Source organism: Stegostoma tigrinum, chromosome 26 (assembly GCF_030684315.1).
Source record: "Stegostoma tigrinum isolate sSteTig4 chromosome 26, sSteTig4.hap1, whole genome shotgun sequence".
In the NCBI taxonomy this organism is placed as follows: Eukaryota; Metazoa; Chordata; class Chondrichthyes; order Orectolobiformes; family Stegostomatidae; genus Stegostoma; species Stegostoma tigrinum.
The window spans coordinates 16,944,309-16,962,179 of NC_081379.1; the positions used below are offsets into that span (position 1 = coordinate 16,944,309).

Sequence of the window (17,871 nt, forward strand, 5' to 3'; positions counted from 1 at the left end):
TACTCAGTCTTCATATTGTATAGGTTAGAAATAAACTATTTTTAGAAAAGCTTCAAATATGTATCACACTGAAGTCTGATCCACACATGCATACTTTCCAGGAGAAGTCACCAGTTAATTGACAGAGTAGAAACCCTTTGTTTATTCACACTAACCTAAGGATAAAGATGCCAATTGTAGTTTCACCTGATCATGTTCAAGTGGTTCAGCATAGACGAGACATTGAACAAGGGACTTGGACTAAATGGATCGGGGACCTACCAAGTTAACTAGCTATGGCAACATTTGAACACAAACCTGTTTTGAATTGTGTTGTTGTTTAAATGCATTATTTTATTTTTAAACTTTATCTGGTTTCAAATATGGTGAGGGTGGAGAGCGTTTTGACAAAGCTGTTGATTTGACCAATGCAGATAACAGTTCAGTCACCACAGTCCGGACAGGCCATAGAGCTTGCTCTTTTATTAGTGAGAGACAAGTAGTGGCGTTTTGACGTGAGGAGCACAACACCTCAGTTGAGGGGAGAGATTGAGAAGGAGAGTTTGATGCACTAACTTCAGTTAAGTTGAATAATGAAATAGATGCAGCAGCAGAATTGAAGTGGGCGAAAGAAATGATCCTAATTGATCTGAAGTATCATCAGTCATGTTTGTATGTTGCCTGTACTACCCATGAAAGATGCTGCCTTGCTTCCTCCTGAATGCTCGATTGTTTCCTGAGCCTGGTGGGTTTGCATGCGCAATCTGATGGCCAGGTTGAAGCCAGACCAATATGGCAGCTTCCCTTTCTGATACGTCACTGATTTTACTCCCATGCGTTTGTATAACCCTTCTGAATGTCTCTAGTACCCTACCAAAGGTGCCACCATCTTCAATCATTCAATTATAGTAAATGACTAAATTTTGTACTTAAGTTGAAATAAAGACTTCTTCCAGGCTGTTGTATCTTTTCTAAGGTGTCAGCCCAATATGGTTCAATATTATACTTGTAGCCTAACAAGGATTTTGTATTGCTGTAACACAAATGTCTGTCCCATGTATTCTCGTCCTCTAGATTTGAAGGGCAGGATTCTGTTGATCTGTTTTATTTTCTGTGCTTGTTCATGAGATTTAACATTGATAGATGACATTGTTTTAATGTTTGCAAAGTTTTATCACTCAGGAGCCACAGACGATGGGTTCATCATGTTACTAACAGACTGTTCATCATTCACTTTATCTGATACTCCATTAATCCTGAGATCTTATCTATCTACCACCTATTCTGAAGTGATTATGTTCACCAACATTTAGCTGTTGGAAAAAAATTGTTTGAGTAAAGTTCAGTAAAACAATTTCTCGGACTCATTCAGTGTGTTATTTTTGGTTCCAAAAGAATTCCTTATTAGTAGTAAAAGTGGTGAAGATAGGAGGCTTGGACTTCAAGTTTAATTTTAGAAAAAGACAATATATATTGTCAGCTATTTTAGGGGTTACATGTACAGCTACAGTAGAGAATGAAATGCAACAGAGGAGCTGAAAATGTATTTTTGAACAGTTCAGTATCTCTCATATTTATCTCAGATCTTCTTATGAAAAGTTGCTTCATAGTTCTATGTTCTATACTTTTTCTTAGGGTGGAGCTAGCTATTACAAGGGGCCATAGTTTTAAAGTGAGTGAAGGTAGATGTAGGAGAGATGTCAGAGGTAGGTTTTTTACTCGAGTGGTCAGGGTGTGGAATGCATTACTGGAGATGGTAGTGGAGTTGGCCTCATTGGGGCATTTAAGCGGCTGTTAGATAGGCATATGGATGATAGTATAAGGTGGGGTGGAGGTTCAATAGACCTTAGGTTTATGGTAAACGTTCAGCACAACATCATGGACCGAAGGGCCTGTACTGTGCTGTACTGTTCTATGTTCTATATACTTAAAGAAAATTTAGGTAACTACTTGTATATATTGGAATTTTACACAATGTCAATGAGAAAGGAATGATTAATTACATTTCTGTTCCGCATTTGATAAGAATTCTTCATTTGGAACTTTTATACTGGCAATGAAAGAGATTTTATTCACCACTGTTTCTTTTCTTTCTTTTAAAAATCATTCTTTTATACCCATCTTTCTGATGAGTAACATTTTAATATCTCATCCTTTGGCTTGGTATCCTTTCTTTATGTCTCTGTAAGTGGACTTTTGATTTTTTTTAAAATGTTGAAGACTCTAAAAATGAAGTTTGTTGAGTGAATCGAAAGTAGTTTGATTCACTCAACTTTTGTATGAAGAGAATGGGTGATACATTTTAAACTTATGCAATTCTTTCTGAATGAGAATATGTTTTTGGAATCAAGTAGATTTGGAAGGATTTAACCCAGTGGAATTTTCTATACTTGGGTGATATGTGCCAAATTTTAAGTTGGTTATACTGTTATTTATGCTGAAGTTTTAATAGAAATGCTAATAACTTTAAAAATCTCTCAGGGATTGTGTGCAGATATGGTCTTGAATAGCTTTCTTTATGGTTAACAAAATGAGCCTGAAAAATGAAATCACTGTGAAGTGAATTTTGGTTGAACAACTTTTATTCTTTTTAGATCCACAGCACCTTCTAAGCCCATTGCATCTATGGATGTTGGCCTCAATGAACAACACAATTATTGTATCTGTACAGGTTCCCTACCATTCAAAGCTCTATAGTAAGAAGACTGCACAATTGCATAAATGGCTGTGTTACTGCTGGAAATTAGTAATGAATTAGCAGTTTGCAAAACATGACTGTAAGCAGTAATATGACATAAAGCATAGAAAGGTCTAGAGAAATAAGGCCTGCACTCTGCATGTTAGAAGCCATGTTCCTGTGAAAATGTATAAAGTTTACATTGAGTCTTTAACTGAGGATATTGGTTAATAATTCAAATGTGCTTTCCCAATTGCATTCAGTCTGTTGCATTGTATTTCTAGGAGAAATGGTGATTGCAGTCTGGATAATTGCAAGATGCAGTTAGTATTTATTCTGTTCCATTTTACAGCCCTAAATAGAGTGGCTCATTATTTGTTCCAAGTCATGATTCACTCTCCCATCATCGATTATATATTATAGAATCCCTACAGTGTGTAAACAGGCCCTTCTGGCCAACAAGTTCACACTAACTCCCAGAGTATCTGACCCAGACCCATCCGCTCATAACCCACCTAATCTACACATCCCTGTACACTACAGGCTATTTAACATGGCCAGTTCACCTAGCCTGTATGTCTTTGGACTGTGGAAGGAAACCGGAGCACCTGGAGGAAACCCACGCAGACACGGGGAGAATGTGCAAACTCCATACAGTTGCCCAAGGGTGGAATCAAACCCAGGTCCCTGGCTCTGTGAGGCAGCATTGCTAACCACTGAGCCACCATGCCGCCATGCTGTGCAATGTTTTGGTTATTACATGTTATCTTCCATCGCTCGATAATTTCCAGGTGCATGAAACAGTGCAGTTCTGTTCAGACACGAGAATAAAGCAGGTAGCCCATTTGCTAGTCTGAATTGTGGGAAATCATTTTGTGAACGGCATTTTGAAGGTAATACATTTATTGATTGACTTCACTTGACTCTTTGCATGTTGTGAGTACCATTAAAGCCTTCTGAGTATTATAATACATTCTCTAATAAAAATTGCACAAGTACAAGGGAGATTTTCCTTGTTTTTCTACGCATGGAAAACAGTTTTGTTAAATTCAATGTGAGCCTGTAATCAAGACAGTCTTAGAGCATTGCTGTATCTTCTTGGGGGAACAAACGTCAGTAGCTGCCTTGGCTTCATTTTGAAAATTCTTTCTTCTTACTACAGTAACATTTTATCTTGCATGTTTCTAAGAGACAAAATCCTCTGTTTGGCCGCACCTTGTATAGTAGTGTCTGATTGAAGTGCTCCTGAGAGTGCCATTTTAGCCCTTTTATGTTGTGGTTTAAAGTGAAAATTAGTAAGCTCACATACTTTTGTTTAGTGCTTAGAAAAGATTCTCTAATAGGTAACAAACCTGTTAGCTCAAAAAAAGGATTTAGTTTGAAATTTATGTATGGGTTTACCTGATAGCTGGACAAAGGATCTGATTCTTGTATAACCTTCAGACAGGCAATGGTCAAAACGAATGTTATTGGGGAGGGAAAGATACACAAGTGCAGCTCTATGGAAGCTAATTAATCAATTTGAAAAACAAGTTTTTAACAACACCCACAGAGCAGATGCAGATCGCAGATCTGAAGACTTAAAGATTGGTAATGGTGCCAGCAAGAAGCAGCATCGAAAAGTGTGTTGGCGGACAATTTCAACATCTGACAACTGCAGCAATCTAATTTCAATTTTGCAGCCTAAAATTAGGAAAGTTTAACAATCTTAGAACATGTGAAAATGTTAAATGTGTGAAATGGAATTTCTGATTGATGGGTATGTATTCTGTTATTTAAGAATTTGGCTGTTGGTATTGCTGGGGATTGTGGTGGTTAAATTCTGCTTTACAATATATTTTGAGCAATTAATTTTGTGGGACCTTTTGGATTTCAAATAATTTAGTTATTTGTTTTTTGTTTGGAATGTCTAACAGTGTAAAATCATTGGTTTCCTGTACCTGTTGAAAATTTAAATGCATGAGATTAACTGCACTATTCACAGAACTAATCCAGCAAAATGACATCAGCATCTTTAGTCAGTATAATTAATGGAAAACCAGCCAGCAAAGACACGGGGTGTTATGCAGAATGAATACTGGGCTCCACTGAAAGACTGGCACTGAGCAGCGCTATGGTGAGAGCTGGACATCAAATACGGGGGAATCTTCAAGGAACCTGAACAACTCCGACTTTGGCAGGGAATCTGAGAGTCGTGGGAGAAGTCCTGCGAGGCCCAACCTGAGTAGGAAGAAAGTTGCATGTTCCAACTAAGTTTCATATATCAAGATAAGATTTTCACTGGACAGCGATGCAATGCCGATGAAGGGAGATTGTTGCTTTTCGTTGGCTTCGTTTCACTGCATGTCTTGCATGATTGGTATGCAGCTTTGTATCCTACTGCCTACCACAAGGAAGTTTGACACTGAGAATTTCAACAAGAATGTCAGGGTGGGTACCTGGCAATTCCAGTTTGAAACTTGCTTCTTTAGACTTCTATCTTGGACACCTGACATCAGCATCTCCAGGGTACGCTCCATGGGCATCGTTGTAAACACACCCCATTCATGTACCTTGTCATCAGACACTTGCCAGCCTCTCTGTATCATCACGGCACATGTCTGATCCACTTGCAGCATGTGTCTGCACTTTTAAAGGTTTACTTTGGGGTGAACTATCATTCCAATTCTGCTGCCCAAACAGTCTGCGTACAGAGTAATAAAATGTGAAGCTGGATGAACACAGCAGGCCCAGCAGCATCTCAGGAGCACAAAAGCTGACGTTTCGGGCCTAGACCCTTCATCAGAGAGGGGGATGGGGTGAGGGTTCTGGAATAAATAGGGAGAGAGGGGGAGGCGGACCGAAGATGGAGAGAAAAGAAGATAGGTGGAGAGAGTATAGGTGGGGAGGTAGGGAGGGGATAGGTCAGTCCAGGGAAGACGGACAGGTCAAGGAGGTGGGATGAGGTTAGTAGGTAGATGGGGGTGCAGCTTGGGGTGGGAGGAAGGGATGGGTGAGAGGAAGAACAGGTTAGGGAGGCAGAGACAGGTTGGACTGGTTTTGGGATGCAGTGGGTGGAGGGGAAGAGCTGGGCTGGTTGTGTGGTGCGGTGGGGGGAGGGGACGAACTGGGCTGGTTTAGGGATGCGGTGGGGGAAGGGGAGATTTTGAAACTGGTGAAGTCCACATTGATACCATTAGGCTGCAGGGTTCCCAGGCGGAATATGAGTTGCTGTTCCTGCAACCTTTGGGCTGTCAGCTCGCTGTCCTTTACACTCATTTAAATTGAGCCTATCTGGATGCTCACAGCAGGGAAGGCCTCACTCAACTCAAGGGCTCCAGGAACAGTAAGCCAAGGGCAGCCTCCAATACCAGTCTCGGGTTTTGGGCATGGTCAATGTTGAGTTCCTCATTGCATAAGTTAAGTGGAGTCAAATGTCATATATTACCTATTAAACTTTTTTCTCCTGAAATGGGAGAAAGGGAGTGAACGAGAAATTAAGGGAGATAAGATGGTGGCAAAGCTGTTAGTGCTGGTGCAGGTGGGGTGAAAAGTGGTGAGTTGTTCTGGGTGAATGAGTAGGCAGCGCAGAGGCCATGGGTGCAAAAGCGTGAGATCGGTGGGAGCAAGAGAGGGATGATTTTGTGGACAATGGTGAGAGTGGGAGAGCATGAGCTTCAGTGGAAGGTGGATACAGTAGCAGAGATAGTGAGTGCGGTATTAGGGGCCTTACACTGCTGAATGGCCAACACTGCATCAGCCCGTGTGGCGGCATCTGGTGTCATGGCCTCCTCTACCAGTCCTGGGGAAAGACCGTGGCTGTTCTCTGCACATCCCTATCTACAAAGCAAGACACCATTTTTCCCTTATCTGCCATTTCTTGAGCAAACATCATGAATCATTCATGACAGTTCTGGATTGAGCATACTTTTAAAGATGGCATTGGTGCCAGGGAATGGACCTTTTCCCATTATGGTGAGTGATGAATTAGGCTAACGTTGAATGAGATGGCTGTCATTGTGTTTGGGGTAGGTGGTTAACAGGACAAGTTTAGGATGATATGGCAAGAAAGCTTGCATGGCCTTGCAGAGAGAAATCCTCCTTGAAACCCAATGAAATTGACTCTCGGCCAAAAAACAGTAAGATTTAGCCCAATAATACACATGGAGTCATGTGAATTCAACATGGCGTTTCAAGGTGCTGAACAATGTCATGGTTCAGGATAGGTTGAAAAATATTTCACAAATGAAGTTGTGTGGACTAAGCAATAAACAAAGAGCAATATGCATTGTATATAGCATGTAGAGATTGAATAAAGCATTATATAGGGAAATTGCATAGACTGAGATTTATATTAATTGTGGTGTAGGATAGACTGATCTAATGTGCAGCAATTAATGTTACAGCAAAGTACAAGAAGCTGAATAAGTTAATTCACAACAACTACAAGTCATTTTGCTGAGGTATGTTAGGAATGCCCAGTATAAAATGATGATATATCATGAAGGTTGTTTAATAGTGACTGATGTCACTTCCTCTGGCAGGAGATACGTTTATCTTCTATAATTCAGCATGTTCTCTGTCTGCAGCCCTGTTCTTTTAATGTCTATTTGCAGCTTTTAGTAAATGATGCAAGGCATGATTTATTCATTTTATGAACAAACAGGAGCAGCTGGCTGTGGCTTCATCACATCATGAAAGCTATAAAAATGTTATGGATGGAGAATTAGCTGTTTTAAAACACCTCTGGCAAATGCAAACCAGCTCTTGCAAGTTTTGCAGAATCTTATTTATTAATCTGATTTCTGTGGTGCTGCATACAAAGAAACCCTACTTTATGCATCAGACCCTGCAGAGGTCACTCGCTGAGTAAATTTATCCACACAAATTGATAGCCTTCAGTGACTTCTATAATATCTACTTGAGTCAAAATGTAGAATGAAAATTCACTGTGGGCACATTTGGACAATGACATGAAGAAGTAATCAGTCACAATGCGGGTGTGCAGAAGGCCTCCACTGGAGGAGGGGTTGAGAAAGAGACTGGAGGGTGAAGTGGATGGGGGTGTTTGGTGAGTGGTTGAGCTCCCCTCCCCAGTAGAGTAACTCTTTACTCAGCCATTTGTTGCTAGGGTGGAGAGCAGTGTGCAGAAGCAATGGTAATAGTGCATGGAAGATGCCCAGTGCATGTGCTGGCAATAGGCAGTCATTTGTTTGTTGGATCCATGATGATAAGTAGATTTTTATTTTTAATCTGTGTGGCGGGAATGGTTGAATGTGCAGGTCTACAATGTCTGCAAGCCACAGAAAACACAATAGAAGTTTCTGGCAGCTGCTGTTTCATAGCTTTGTAGTGATTGTGGTACTGCAAACCTGTGTTCCTGTGCATGCACTACCTGGTGATAGCGTTCACTATAAATGCAGCTTAGTGTAAAATAGTCGTTTTTTTTATTTCCTAGAAGGTGCCCACCATACATTTCTCCCAATTAGAAATTCCACTGAAACCAAATCTGCATGGAGTAGAGGAATAAGCGGAATGGCCTAGTCGCATGATTGTTAGACTATTAATTCAGACACTTGGCTAATGTTGTGGGCACCCAAGTTCGAGTCCTGCCAAGGCAGATGGTGGAATTTGAATTTAACTTTTTAAAAAAAATCAGGAATTGAGAATCTACTGATGACCATGAAACTATTGTTGAAAAACCCATCTGGTTCACTTGTCTAGCCTACATGTGACTCCAGACCCACAACAATGTGGTTGACTCTCAGTTGCCCTCTGAAATAGCCTAGCAAGCCATTCAGTTGTACAGATCACCACACAGTCTCCAAGAAAAGAAACCGGATGGATCACCTTGTATCGACCTAGACACCAGAAAAGACAATGGCAGAAACAGCTCTGTCGCCCTTGCAAAGTCCTCCTCACTAACATCTGGGGGCTAATGCTAAAACTGGGAGAACTGTCTCGCAGACTAGCCAAACATCAGCCTGACATTGTTAGTAAGGTATGATTCCGTGAGCATGACCATGTTCCAGCCACCACCGTCACCACTTCTGGATATGTCCTGTCCCAGCAAAGGTGAGGGCACAGTGGTAAACAGTCAGGAGGGAGTTACTCTGGGAGTCCTCAACATTGACACTGAACCCCATGAAGTCTCGTGGCTTCAGGTTAAATATGGGGCAAGGAAACCTCCTGCTGATTACAACATGCCATCCTTTCTCGGCTGTTGAATCAATACTCCTTCGTGTTGAACAACTCTTAGAGGAAGCATTTAGGATGGGGAGGTGAAGGCTTAGTGGTATTATCGCTGTACTGTTAATCCAGAGACCTAGGTAACATCCTGGGGATCTGGGTTCAAATCCCACCACAGCAGATGGTGGAATTTGAATTAAATAAATATCTGGGATTAAGAGTTTAATGATGACCGTGAATCCATTGTCAATTGTTGGGTTCACTAACACCCTGTTGGGAATGAAGCTGTCATCCTCACCTGGTCTGGCCAAGATATGTCTCCCGTCCCACAGCAATTTGGTTGACTCTTAACTGTCCTCTGGGCAATTAGGGATGGGTAATTAATGCTGCCTGGCCACTGATGCCCTCATCCTGTGAATAAATTTTTTAAAAAGAGGCACAAAAGGACATAGCTGCTACACTGAGTCTGCAACAGGTAGTGAGGGAACCAGTTAGAGGGGAAAAACCTACTTGGCTGCATCCTTTCAAGTCTGCTGGCTGCAGATGTATCTGTCCATAACAGTATCGGTAAAAGTGGAGACGAAGTCCCACCTTCACATTGAGAATAACCTCCATTGTGTTGTGTGGCACTATCACTGCGCTAAATGTTACAGACTTGAAACAAATCTAGCAACGCGAGACTGGGCACCCATAAGACATTGTGGGCCATTGACAGCAGCAGAATTGTACTCTGGCACAATCTGTAACCTCATGGTCCAGTATATGACCCATCAATTTTGGCTTAATAGAGAGCGCAGGAGGGCAAGCCAGGAACAGTGCCAGGCACACCCAATGGTGAGAATGACAGCCCTTGACATCAAGGCTGTATTCAACTGAGTGTGGCAGTAAGGAACCCGAGGCAAAACTGGATTCAGTGGGTATCGCGGCAAAACTCTCTGCTGGCTGGAGTCATACCTGGCAGAGAGGAAGATGGTCATGGTTGTTGGAGGCCTGTCATCTCGACTCCAGGATGTATTTGTAGGGGTTCCTCCAGGATAGTGCCCGAGGCCGAACCACATTCAGCTGTTTTAATCAACTACTTTCCCTCCATCGTAAGGTCACACCTGGGGATGTTCACTGTTGACGTGCACATATTCAGTATCATAATGTGACTTCTCATACAGAAGCAGTCCTTGTTCAAATGCAACAAGATCTGGACAATATCCAGGCTTGGGCTGATAAATGGCAAGTAACATTTGCGCCACACAAGTGCCAGGCTGTGACCATCACCAACAAGAGACAATCTAACCTCCCTTGAAATTCAGTGGTGTTGCCATCACTGGATTCCCCACTATCAACATCCTTGTGTTTGTCACTGAGTAGAAACTCAACTGGACTAAAAACAGTGACTATGAGATCAGAGGCTAGGAATACTGTTAAGTAACTCACCTCCTGACACCCCTGTCATCTCCAGGACCACAAGTCAGGAATGTGATGGAATGCTTCCTACTTGCCTGGATGAGTGCAGCCCCAACAACACTCCAGAAGCTTGACACCATCCAGGACAAAGCAGCCCGCTTGATTGGCACTGCACCCATGAGCATCCACTTCTTGCACCACCACTGCTGCTACTAAGCGATGATTGCGAGCTACAAAATGCATGGCAGAAATTCACAGTCAGCACCTTCCACAGCCATGACCACTTCCAGCTAGAAGGATAAGGACAGCAGATACATGGGAGCACCAACACCTTCAAGTTCTCCTCCAAGCCACTCACCATTCTGACGTGGAAATATATTGCTATTTCTTCACTGTTGCTGGATCAAAATTCTGCAGTTCTATCCCAAATAGTATTAAGGGTCAACCCTCAGCAGGTTGACTGCAGCCATTCAAGGCAGTTCACTGCCACCTTCTCAAGGGTAACTAGGGATGGGCAATAAGTGCTGGCCAGCCATCGACTCCTGCATCCCACAAATGAATAAAAAAGAAAATTTGGGTTGTCATGTTACAGCTGTACAAGACATTTGGTAGGGCCATATATGGATTAATGTGTCCATTTCTGGTCACTCTGCTATAGGAAGGATGTTATTAAACTGGAAACAGGGTTTAAGTTTAGAGAGCAAAGATTTAAAAGGGACCAGACGGGCTATTTATCACACAGAGTGTGGTGTGTATATGGAACAAGCTGTCAGAGGAAGTGTTTGAGGCATGTACAATTGCACCATTTAAAAGATATTTGGACAGGTTTATGGATAGGAAAGGTTTTCGGGATTTGGGCCAAATGCGAGCAAAATGGTCCTACTTCAGTACAGGAAACCTGTTGAGCATGAACAGGTTAGGCCAAATGGCCTGTTTCCATGCTGTATAATTCTATGACTTTGTGTAAATCTTAGCATAAACTTAATCCCATTAATTTAGTTTTCCAAGGAAAGAACTGCTTATAAGCACTTGTTTAAAAAAAACTCAAAACATGTCCATGCTGGGCCTCCTGCAGTGCCATAATGATGCCACCTGTAGGTTGTGGGAACAACAACTCATATGCCACTTGGGAACCCTGCAACCTAATGGTATCATTGTGGATTTCACCAGCTTCACAATCTCCCCTCCCCCCACTGCATCCCAAAACCAGCCCAGCTCGTCCCCGCCTGCCTAACCTGTTCTTCCTCTCACCTATCCCCTCCTCCCACCTCAAGCCGCACCTCCATTTCCTACCGACTAACTTCATCCGTCCTCTTGACCTGTCCACCCTCCCTGGACTGACCTGTTCCCTCCCTACCTCCCCACCCATACTCTCCGCTCCACCTATCTTCTCCTGTATCCATCTTCAGCCCGCCTCCCCCTTCTCCCTATTTATTTCAGAATCCTCTCCCCATCCCCCTTTTCTGATGAAGGGTCTAGGCCCGAAACGCCAGCTTTTGTGCTCCTAAGATGCGGCATGGCCTGCTGTGTTCATCCAGCCCCACACTTTTTGTTAACTCAAAACATAACTATTTATTGGCTGTCGTGGCGCTCCAACATTTGATCCTCCATTCAAGGCAAGACCAGTGTGTGCTGTGGGGCACACCAACTCCACCCACGACCTTTAGTTACAAGTAATTATTGTATAAAATGATGCTTAAGACTAGCGCACAATTTTTAAAAAAATTCTGTTTGGAAGTAGATGTCCTTACCTCACAGATAACTCCCAGACCTGAGTTAACTTGCTAGTAGGGCAGTGCAAAGCGTGCTACAGGGGCTGTTGAACCTGAAAGCTGCTAGTGATCCATGGATTCAGTTTCTGGAAGGTACACAGGACCACCTTTTCTCCATTAACTGAAACTGACAACAACTGGCATAAATGAATCTTTGTTATATGCATCTCAGCAGTATAATACAAATAATATTGCATCCTTCATACACTGCATAATGTAGGAACTAAAATGTTAAAGGAATTCCTTGAAGTGCTATTACACACTCCCAGTGCAAGCTGCCATACAGCACTCTGTTTGCTGGTTTGTTACGTTGTGGTTTTCCTCCTAAATATTTGAAACGAGATTAAAAAAAACTGACTTGGAATTGTAAAACACCTTTATTGCTTTCTACAAACTTTGATGTACTAACTATTTGGGGGATCTCTTTAAATTTCACAGACTGTTCCTAGGTACATAAGGAATAGGTTAAATAGCATCTCAACCCACTCTGCCATGCAGAGAGGTGATCTGCAATCACCTCTCTTGCCATCATGTTTCTTCGAACCCAGGGTCAGCAAAAAAGAAAATTGCAGCTATAAAGTTGTTCTTCTCATTTGTCGTAGTTAATTGTGGAAGGGTGTTCCATACTTTGACCATTTTTTGTGTGGGGAAGTGCTTACGAACATCTCTCCAGAATGGCTTGGATAACTTTTTATTCCCCAAAACTTTGCCTCTTCGTCTAAACTCTGCCATTAGTGCAAAACACTTGTATCTACTCTACAAATTTCCTTCGAACTTGCTTCTTTTAATCATTTTGCTCCAGGGAATATAAATCTAGATTTTACGTTCTCTCACCCTTCCTTGGAGGCCTGATATCCAACTGTTCTTTTTCAGATATTTTCTAACCCATCTGTTCAGAGATGTTATTATACCGTTCTGGAACAGATGAGACTTGAACCCAGGACTCTTGGTCTAGAAACAGGGACACTACCACTGTTCCACCAGAGTCATTGAGCTGTACAGCATGGAAACAGACCCACTGGTCCAACTCATCCATGCTGACCAGATATTAGCACAGTGGCGCAGTGGTTAGCACTGCTGCCACACAGCACCAGGAGCCCAGGCTTGATTACACCCTCGGGCGACTGTCTGCATGGAGCTTGCACGTTCTCTCCACGTCTGCGTGGATTTCTTCTGGGTTTGCCAGTTTCCTCCCACAGTCCGAAGATGTGCAGGCTGGTTGGACTGGCCATGCTAAATTGCCCAGAGTGTCCAGGGATGTGTAGATTTGGTGGGTTATAGGGGGATGGGCGGGATGCTCTAAAAGTCGGTGTGGACTTGTTGGGCTAAAGGGCTAGTTTCCACAGTGTAGGGAGTCTACGAAGCCTAAGTCATATCCAAAATTGATCTAGTCTCATTTGCTAGCATTTCGCCCATATCCCTAGAAAACATTGATAACAAATTGTGGAGCTGGATGAACACAGCAGGCCAAGCAGCATCTCAGGAGCACAAAAGCTGACGTTTCCGGCCTAGACCCTTCATCAGAGAGGGGGATGAGGGAACTGGAATAAATAGGGAGAGAGGGGGAGGTGGACCGAAGGTGGAGAGAAAACAAGATAGGTAGAGAGGAGAGTATAGGTGGGGAGGAGGGGAGGGGATAGGTCACTGCAGGGAAGATGGACAGGTCAAGAAGGCGGGGTGAGGTGGTGGGTAGGAAATGGAGGTGCGGCTTGAGGTGGGAGGAAGGGATGGGTGAGAGGAAGAACAGTTTAGGGAAGCAGAGACAGGCTGGGCTGGTTTTGGGATGCAGTAGGGAAGGGAAGATTTTGAAGCTTGTGAAGTCCACATTGATACCATTGGGCTGCAGGGTTCCCAAGTGGAATATGAGTTGCTGTTCCTGCAGCCTTCGGGTGGCATCATTGTGGCACTGCAGGAGGCCCATGATGGACATGTTGTCTGAGGAATAGGAGGGGGAGTTGAAATGGTTCGCGACTAGGAGGTGCAGTTTTTTGTTGCGAACCGAGCGGAGGTGTTCTGCAAAGCGGTCCCCAAGCCTCCGCTTGATTTCCCCAATGTAGAGGGAGCCACACTGGGTGCAATGGATACAATATACCACATTGGCAGATGTGCAGGTGGATATCTGCTTGATATGGAAGGTCATCTTGGGGCCTGGGATGGGGGTGAGGGAGGACATGTCGGGGCAAGTGTCGCACTTCCTGTGGTTGCAGGGGAAGGTGCCAGGTGTGGGGGGGTTGGACGGGAGTGTGGAGCGAACAAGGGAGTCATGGAGAGAGTGGTCTCTCCAGAAGGCAGACAAGGGTGGGGATGGAAAAATGTCTTGGGTGGTGGGGTCGGATTGTAGACCGTGGAAGTGTCGGAGGATGATACGTTGCATCTGGAGGTTGGTGGGGTGGTATGTGAGAACGAGGGTGATCCTCTGGGGGCGGTTGTGTCGGGGGCGGGGTGTGAGGGATGTGTTGCGGGAAATGCGGGAGACGCGGTCAAGGGCGTTCTCGACCACTGTGGGGGGAAAGTTGCGGTCCTGGAAGACATTTGGGATGTGCGGGAGTGGAATGCCTCATCCTGGGAGCAGATGCGGCGGAGGCGGAGGAATTGGGAATAGGGGATGGAATTTTTGCAGGAGGGTGTGTGGGAGTAGGTGTATTCTACGTAGCTGTGGGAGTCAGTGGGCTTGGAATGGACATCAGTTTCTAGCTGGTTACCTGAGATGGAGACTGAGAGGTCCAGGAACGTGAGGGATGTGTTGGAGATGGCCCAGGTGAACTTGAGGTTAGGGTGGAAGGTGTTGGTACAATGGATGAACTGTTCAAGCTTCTCTGGGGAGCAAGAGGTGGCGCCGATACAGTCATCAGTGTAACGGAGGAACGTTGGGGTTTGGGGCCTGTGTAGGTGCAGAAGAGGGACTGTTCCACGTAACCTACAAAGGGGCAGGCATAGCTTGGGCCCACGTCCGCCATCTACAATCCGACCCCACCACCCAAGCCATTTTTCCATCCCCACCCTTGTCTGCCTTCTGGAGAGACCACTCTCTCCATGACTCCCTTGTTCGCTCCACACTCCCGTCCAACCCCCCACACCCGGCACCTTCCCCTGCAACCGCAGGAAGTGCTACACTTGCCCCAACATGCCCTCCCTCACCCCCATCCCAGGCCCCAAGATGACCTTCCATATCAAGCAGATGTCCACCTGCACATCTGCCAATGTGGTATATTGTATCCATTGCACCCGGTGTGGCTCCCTCTTCATTGGGGAAATCAAGCAGAGGCTTGGGGACCGCTTTGCAGAACACCTCTGCTCGGTTCGCAACAAACAACTGCACCTCCCAGTCGCGAACCATTTCAACTCCCCCTCCTATTCCTCAGACGACATGTCCATCATGGGCCTCCTGCAGTGCCACAGTGATGCCACCCGAAGTTTGCAGGAACAGCAACTTATATTCCGCTTGGGAACCCTGCAGCCCAATGGTATCAATGTGGACTTCACAAGCTTCAAAATCTCCCCTTCCCCTACTGCATCCCACAACCAGCCTAGTTCTTCCCCTCCCCCCACTGCATCCCAAACCAGCCCAGCCTGCCTCTGCTTCCCTAACCTGTTCTTCCTCTCACCCATCCCTTCCTCCCACCTCAAGCCGCACCTCCATTTCCTACCTACCACCTCATCCCGCCTCCTTGACCTGTCCATCTTCCCTGCAGTGACCTATCCCCTCCCTACCTCCCCACGTATACTCTCCTCTCCACCTATCTTCTTTTCTCTCCACCTCCACCCCTCTCTCCCTATTTATTCCAGAACCCTCTCCCTATCCCCCTCTCTGATGAAGGGCCTAGGCCGGAAACGTCAGCTTTTGTACTCCTGAGATGCTGCTTGGCCTGCTGTGTTCATCCAGCTTCACACATTGTTATCTTGGATTCTCCAACATCTGCAGTTCCCATTATCCCTATAAAACCTTCTATTATTCATTTACCCATCCAGATGCCTTTTTAATGTTGTAATTTTACCAGCCACTACCACTTCCTCTGGCAGTTCATTCCATACACGCACCACCCTCTGCGTGAAAAAGTTACCCCCTAGGTTCCTTTTAAATCTTTCCCCTCTCACCTTAAACCTATGTCCTCTAGTTTTGGACTCCCTCTCTCTGGAGAAAAGACCTTCTGACCTTTAAGAACAAAATTCATTTACAAGGTGTGGGTGTATCTGGCTGGGCCAGTATTTACTAACCCATCCCTAATTTCCCTTGAGAAGGTATTGCTGAGCTGCCTTCTTGAACCGCTGTAATCCATGTCTTGTATGTACATGGGAGGGACCTCCAGGATTTTGACTTGTCAATGCTAATGAAATGATGAGATATTTCCAAGTCAGGATGGTCAGTGGCTTGGAGTGAAACTTACAGGGTGCTGGTATTCCAATTGGTCTACTGCCTTTTGTCTTTCTGGATGGAAGTGGTCATGGGTTTAGAAGGTGTCGGCAAATGTGTTGCTAATTTTGCAGCAGCTGATTGGGTTAAACTGGTTATATTTGGCACTGGTAGTGATGGGGGAGTGGTTGGTTATCTCACTTGGCTGGATGCTGTGTGATGCAGAATGATGCCAACAGCATGGGTCTAATTTGCACACCAGCTGAGGTTACCATAAAGGACTCACCTTGTCAACCTCACCCCTCCACTTCCAGCGTGGTGACCCTCCGGTTAAACCACCACCTCTCTCTTTCTTGCCCTATAATCTGGTAAGGTTATGGATACTTCATTGAGAGAGGGATGTTGGCCACATTGCTTAAAGAACTACCTGTGATATCTAATATCCACCTGAACTATTGGATTTTCAGTTCAATTAAAAATAAAATCTGTCAAGGAGTATTTAAATCGTAATGAGCCATTTCATTGTTAATCTCCCCACCCCAAGAATATTCTTGTTTGCTAAGTCTCCTTGAGGTGGCTGGTGCACAAGGAGGGGTTTGGCAGTGGGGGAGTACTGTGCACTATGTCTTTAAGACAGCCTGTCTCTGCCAGTGCATTAAGCAGAAGTGACTGTGTGACGAATATGATGAGATCCATCTGCACTATACATGTAGTATGATGGCTGTTGAGTGGAGGAATGAGGCTGCACAAATGTACAAATGGTCGTGGACTTGAAATAAGAAAGGAAACTGGCTGGCCTGGAGGTGCTATTTTGCAATTCACAGGGGCGCTTCTTTGGTGCATTAATTATGAACCACAATTTTCTCCCCAACTAAGCAGCCTATTTAAATTTGACAGTACTGGTGTCAGATTTTCATTGGACAGATAGTCAAGAAAACCTGGACTGGATTAGACTGGAATGAACTGCATAACATTTTGTACTGACTGAACTACAGTGAGCTAATTGTTCCCTAGCGATACACGGCAGGCATCTTGCCACAAAACATCCCGTAGAACAGCTACTTGGAAATGACTGACATGAAGGACAGTGCAATGTGTAGACATAGGTGGAGCTGTTAGTGATTTTACATCTATCCAATGGATAAATTACAAATCTATCGAATTATAAATTGTCATGTTATTTCTGATTAATAGAACTACTTATCCCAGGATTGTTACCATTCTGTCAATTCCTTTCCAAAATTAAAAAAAAGCATTGTAACTGTGTTGAATCCAGTTGCAATAGGTATCCCATCAGCCAAGAAATGTTTTACCAGTCCTGTGGAATCTTATGAAATGTGTATTAAATAATTTTTATTTGAATCATTTCCATCCATCATTCAGCCAATAATGCCTTCAAATATTCTTTAAATTTTTAAAAATTCCTCACTGCCGGGTGAGAAAGATTTTGGTAGAAAATCTGTAACTGTGAATACAGGAAGTACTGAGCCAAGCAGGAAGTAATGGGGGAAGGGTGGTCTGTCCTG

The 17,871-nt window shown here is 44.2% G+C and overlaps 1 protein-coding gene across 1 annotated transcript in view; it reads left to right on the forward strand.

The window, feature by feature from the left end:
- grk3 (G protein-coupled receptor kinase 3) overlaps positions 1-17,871 on the forward strand; it is a 278,643-nt gene that overhangs the window by 11,713 nt on the left and 249,059 nt on the right. The window lies entirely within an intron of this gene.